This window comes from Dasypus novemcinctus, chromosome 19 (genome assembly GCF_030445035.2).
Source record: "Dasypus novemcinctus isolate mDasNov1 chromosome 19, mDasNov1.1.hap2, whole genome shotgun sequence".
In the NCBI taxonomy this organism is placed as follows: domain Eukaryota; kingdom Metazoa; phylum Chordata; class Mammalia; order Cingulata; family Dasypodidae; genus Dasypus; species Dasypus novemcinctus.
The window spans coordinates 42407042-42413068 of record NC_080691.1 but is presented as its reverse complement, the minus strand read 5'-3'; the positions used below and the strand labels follow the sequence as shown (position 1 = coordinate 42413068).

Below are 6027 nucleotides of genomic sequence, written 5' to 3'. Positions count from 1 at the left end.
TTATATCATGTATTTGATGCTATAGTATATGAGTTTTGGCAATTACTTCTAATTTTCAAGCATTCCTGGATAGCATATAAATTAAAAATTATTTCTGCATACAGTATTATAAATGCAATATATGATCAAAAATGCATACCAGAAGTATTTCTGAGTTACTTTAGAATCTAAGCTAGGCATGGCTAGAATTTACCTTCTTCAGCCTTCTCTATACTCTTCTTAGAGAATTTTAGCTTTGAGCAAGAAATTTCTTCCTATGATAAGTCAAATAGGGTGAGAATATATTAGCAAGGTATCAATCTAAAATTTGAGCCGGAGAGAATGATTTGACTTTTCAGACACATTGGTCTGAGGTATAACTGCCAGTTACAAAAAAGGTAATAATAGATTTCACCAGTTGTACTAGACTTGGTCAAAGTCACTGCCAGGTCTGAGTGCTGAGGAGGTTTCTGCTCCCTTCCCCATGGTTCTAGAGCTCTGTGTAAGCCTTAATGCTGTCATGCCATATATTACAGTAATATTCAGCCACATCCTTGGGTTGGAGCTCAGTGATGTGTGCAATTCCTGCATTGCCTGAGGCATCTTTGGATTGAGAAGTGGGTGGGGACCCCAGAACCCTGGTACTTATCTGAGTCTGACTTGTATCTCAGGAGGTACCTAGAAGATCTCTCCAGTGTCTTCTAGAACCAGTGCATGTCATAGTCACCAATACAGACCACTACTCAGAGTGCTGGTGAGTCTGGCAGATGTTCCCAGAGATGCAGTGAGAGGGGGTGGCTGAGTCACCACAGGCTGGGAGAGGGAACCAGCACACTCATGGTTGATGTGGCAGAGACCAGAGGTGAATTGCTTGGTGGTCTGTCCAGAGAGACTGAGTCAGGCTAGAACTGCTACAGCGTTCTAAGGGCTGTCCAAACCTGTACAGTGAGAGAGAAACACAAGAAGAAGAGGTGTCTAGGCCATGTTGGACACTGTCTCCCTGAGAGTGCCAATCAGGGCTTTGTTTTCCCCTGATATCTCTTATCCTTTCCCCATTGTCCCCCCAGAGGAGAGGCTCTTCATGCAAATACAGCTCCACCGCTGCTCCTTCCCCTTGACCACTGCTCATTTGTCTGATGGGCAGAACCTGCGAGGAGGTAAATAATGGAACCAAACCAGAGGGCAGAGTTGCTGGTCTCCAACAGTGAGCACATGGTCCTACTCCCTCCACCACCCTCACCAGGACTTTCAGTCCCTGGAGTTTCAGTCCATTTGTGAACACATTTTAGAAACTCCCAGAAACTGCCCCACAGTACCCACTGCAGAACACATGTAAACCATTCTTCTCCACCATCCTGGGCCCCTGTCATTTAACATCCCTCTGTCCCCTTTCCTACTGAAACTTTTGGATGTCAAGGACTCTCCCCATCTCAGCATTGCTAATGTTAAAGGACTCTGTGTTTTTGCAGGGCTTGATATTTCAAAGGAAAACTTCCACAGGGAAAATCCAAAGTGTCATAAAATTCACCACTTGGGGCAGTTGAAGAATGTCCTCAGAGAAGTTCTTTGAGGGAAGAGGACCACTGGAACTTGCAGAACAGAAGGTAGGAGAGGGACATTTAAGGAAGAGAAGGAGGTTAAAAGTATCAGGGCATGAAAGAGGAGAGCAGGTTCTCTGGACTGCGGAGAGTGTGAAGGGAAGTTGCTGATGGGGAGTGCAGAGATGAGGAGGACCTGAAGGGGGAAATTGCCTCAGGGAATAGAGTGGGATGATGAATTTAGAAGCTCTTCAAAAGAGACAACCTGCCCTCAGATTGGCTGTTAGAATCCAAGGGGTGAGAATGTAAGAAGCGCTAATATGGTTGAGAGGGACAAACTGCTAAGAATGTGGCCACCAGGGTTCTGACCTGGTTGGTAGGTGGGGAAGAAATTCCATTAGGCCTGGGTTACCTAATCTCCTAGCACCTATTTTCCTCAGGTGCCATGACCATGAGCATGGAATGAAATGCCATGGACTATGGAACAGTGTGTGAGTCCCAGCTCAGTGTTCAAGTAGCTCCTGGTGAGCTCCAGGTACAGGAAAGTCACCCTTCAGTGGGGGCCAACCTTGTCCAACTAAGAAATATCCCCAGAGCATTTTCCCAGCCCAATGCTCTCTCAGAACTAGTCCAACAGCTCCTCCTGCTGGCCACAAAGTCTGAGTCCTCCTTGGGGTTTCTGGAAAGGCATCCTATCATTATACATGGATCTTTCTGATGTCACTATCCAAGGGAGCAGACTAAAGTCACATCGGTTGAGCTTGAAACTGAGACATTGTCATCAGGTCACTAATGACTTCTAGCATGCTAAATATGGAGTTTATTATGCATCCTTTATGCTACTTGATAGCTTAGGAATACCTGGCAGGAATACCTGAGTTTGTTACTACTAGTCTAGGAACATATGAAACCAAAATCAAGGCCCAAATTCCCCATTGGTTGATAACTGATAAAGAAATGACCATGTGTAATGCTGGCAGGATAACTGACTTTGTTGTTTTTATTGGTGGTGAATCTTGTTAGATTTGCTGTGTGGACCCCCACATAGCCCAGGCCTTGGTATAAGTGGTCTCTACCATGAGAATACAGAATGCTAGAAACAGAAGTGCCCTCTCCTCTGGCTTGCTTCTCTGGGAACTCATTTGCTTTCCCAGCTACTCTTTAATTCATTATTTCTTCTTTGGGCTCTATGATGCAGTTAATTTCTCCCCTTTGGTATATTTTTATAATTATTCTCAGTACAAGGATTGATTGATATAAAGATGACCATTAATATAAACAAACTTCATTTTATAGAGAATCTTCTTGCAGTTTTGGACCAAGGCACCCCATATTCTATTATCCCACCAAATTTGGACCATGATAAAAATTTTGGTTAGTGTCTCATGGTCTGTCACTAAAGAAATAACAGAGCTTTCTGGAAATTTCTCTGTAATTTTGGGTTCTTTGTGATCATGGAAGCTCTATTCAGAAGCTCTGTTCCTCAAAGAGTAAGATTCATCCAACTCCATCCCAACTAAACAAGAGAGTGGAAAGATTTAGGCATCCTGGATTATACAAGGAAACATGAGCAGGTGTTAAGACTAGAAGTCATGTCCTTCAAGGGGAGGGCTGTCCCTTACAAGAAACACAGTAGATGATCTACTGAATTATCTGAGAAGAATGAGAGAAAAACACATTCCCTAAGGTTTCAGAGCTCATTGACCCAGATGAGCAAAGAGAATCCTGATTGCCTAGTGCCACATACTGGACTTCTGCTCTCCAAAATGTTGTGCTGTGAGAGTGGTGTATTTGCTTCTGGGGAAAAAAGTGATTTTGTTTGATATGGGAAACCAGTAAGAACAGCAGTTATTTTCATTGATCCACAAACATAATTGAATGAGTCTCCAGCATCTGGCCTCTCTTCTTGATCCAAGGCCTTGTGGGGATGTTCGTTGGGGCCCTGAGCTGGGATTGGTCTGGCCCAGGCTTCTCTTATCTGCTTCACCAACCTGAAAGAGGAGGGGTTGTTCATACAAATTTGTTTCCTTTACTGGCACTCTCTGATCCATTTTGAGTACCAGTTAAAATTGCATTTGTTTCTTTACTCAACAGGGATTGGTTGGTGGCATTCAGAGATTTCCCCTTGGGGAGGACAGGGAGGAAGCAGCTGCTGTGACCTTACATAGATCTGTGTGTAGGAGACCTTGCCCAGCCCAGAGAGGATATGGCTGCTGAGCCCCCATCTGCAAGCATAGGCCCCCTGCCCCAGCCCAGAGAATTTGAGGGATGAAACAGCAGTGACCATTCACTGTGTTTCCTGGGAAAACCCATAGTACCCCCTGCTGCTCACTGCTCAAACTCCAATTCTCAGTGGAAATAAAGTTAGGTTCTTAAACCTGACAGACTGGTCACTGTCACTCCACAAATGTCCATTAGACATGTCTCCTCTGTGTCTCAGCAATATTGATATTAATAAAGATCAGTTTTCAAGGAAGAATCCCAGGACTAGTAGGAAGCAGAGACGAGGAACTTCTTACTACCACAGTGTGGCAGAAGCAGTGATAAGGAAAGAATTCAGAGCATGCTTGAAGGCAGACCAGAGCAACTCATTCAACAGGAGCAATGCACAGGAGGTAGCTAGGGATCCAGGATTGATTGGAGGTAGTGGCTCCACACAGAAAAATCTCACCATGTTCCAGAAGAGGTGCATGAAACTGAGAAGATGCATCAGTGGACCCAAATATATTAACTAGCTGGGTTTGGGGGATGGTAAAAGTTCCCTCATTTTCAGAAGCTGTTTCTAGGACACACTATGATTCTGTTTCTCGGTCACACTATGATTCTCTAATTACTGCTGCTTCTGTTGTAGTGCTTTGTCCCTGCACGTAATACCAAGAATAGAAAAAACAGTGCAGCCTGGCAGGGTATCCTGGAAGGTTACCAAGATGCTGAATTCTTAGGCACCTGGGAAAATTCAATCATTCATTCTGGGAATATTTAAGATGAGACTGTGCAAGACAATAGTGTGGCAGGCATAAGGATTTGGAATATGGAAAAGGGAAAGCTTCTGTGATAAAGCAGGGGAGAAGGAAAACGGGAGGTATGGGGATATCCCCAGAATGACACTGGGCTTCCTCAACTGAGCAGACAACTGAACTTCATTATTCACCTTAGATCACTTAGAGTCCAGGAAGGGAAATTATTCCAGTGACCTTGGGGCAGTAATTCTGGAAATGTGTGCTTCCTTTCCCATAAGCTTCCTTTCCTACCCAAACTTGAAGAGCATTTGCAATGCCATGTTTACTAAGGCATTCTAAAGTGTTAGGCTTTTCATCCCTTTCATCTTTTTCCATCAAAGGTCTAAGAAGTATTTTTATCCTGTGAAGTATGTCAAAGGATGACCTCATCTTCTGTTTACCTGAGTACCAGAGTGACACCCATAGGAGTTCAGGGATGAGCCATGGGTCTTATCTGCTAGAAGATACAGCCCTGGGTGAGCACTGTCCACCATCTGGGTCTTGACAAAAACCATGCCATCTGATGCATCATCTGAACTTCAACATGAATGGAGGAATAATTTGACATGAAGACCCTCCTCCTCTGTCAAGATCACCCTCAATTCATTGAACAAAAAGTTGCTGTTGTTGTAACTGAGATGTTAAACTTTTCCATGAGAACTTATTTAAGGTATAATTTGCTTTTACAATGAAAGTAAACCTTATTGTTGTTATTTCCATGTTATTTTTTTATCTTAAATTTCAGTCAATAGCATGCTTCCCCCAGTTGGATAAGGGGTGGCACTATGTAATTGGCACTTATAAAGGTGTAAAATTTTGTATCCTATAAATTTATTAGTTGCTAAAACCTTCCTTTCAGTACAGAGATATAAACACCTTGTAGCCCCTGGACTCCATTTAGACCCTCTCAGGTAGTGCATGACAAAATCCACCATTTCCAACCACCACAGCTAAAGTTTTTTTGTTTTGTTTGCCTCCTAACCCCCATCCCAGCAACTGAATTTTTATTCTGAGCTTAACATTTCCCAGAATTCTTCTGCTCTTGTCCAGGTCCTGGTGCTGGCTTCACAGTTATGGACTTCACGGAGAAGGCAGGGTGCTATCCCTGGGGGCTTTGTTGGAGGGTCTGAGTCAGGATGGTGGCCACACCTCACAGAGTGGACATGATTTTTCCTCAGAATCTTCTGTCTGGATTCCATAAAACCTCAGGGTCCCATGCAGGTTGACACCAAATTCCTCTCAGATTCTGGTTATAATGTGACTATTGGTTTGACAACTCTTCTTAAGTTTCATATGTATTTGGTGAAAATCTGGGAGATTATTTCCAAATTGAGAATACTTAAATAATTTTATAAAAGTAAATGTAGTTTAATGACAACAATATAAGAGTCATAGCCCAGCCCCCAAGTCACTTGGGGTATTTGTCCCACTTCTCCATCTGACTGTGTCACTATGAGAATCACTGTGGTGCCAGATCACACAGTAATAGACAAATTCATCTTGGGGTTGGA

At 43.4% G+C, this 6027-nt stretch overlaps 1 long non-coding RNA gene across 1 annotated transcript; it reads left to right on the top strand.

Moving 5' to 3' along the window:
- Positions 1–777: 777 nt before the first annotated feature.
- Positions 778–5229, top strand: LOC131274522 (uncharacterized). The gene is made up of 3 exons (XR_009181749.1): positions 778–841; positions 1449–1583; positions 4858–5229. It is a non-coding gene; the product is annotated as an uncharacterized lncRNA (long non-coding RNA).
- Positions 5230–6027: the final 798 nt, after the last annotated feature.